This window comes from Crocuta crocuta, unplaced genomic scaffold, assembly GCF_008692635.1.
Source record: "Crocuta crocuta isolate KB4526 unplaced genomic scaffold, BGI_CrCroc_1.0 scaffold1156, whole genome shotgun sequence".
NCBI lineage: Eukaryota > Metazoa > Chordata > Mammalia > Carnivora > Hyaenidae > Crocuta > Crocuta crocuta.
Window position 1 is genome coordinate 431,489 of NW_027528862.1, and position 200 is coordinate 431,688.

The following is a 200-nucleotide window of genomic DNA, read 5'->3' on the forward strand; positions in this document are numbered from 1 at the left end:
GAATGGGATAGGTTTTTTTCCTGTTTCTATTCATGTTATTGTTTAAAAGAAAGCTATTGGAATATAATAATAAAATGGTAATTGTAAAATCTTGGTGGTGTATATTCATTATAAAATTCTTTTAAACTTTTCCATACATTTGAAAATTTTTATAATAAATGTTGGAAAATAAAACAAGAGGGAGAGACTTTATAATACTT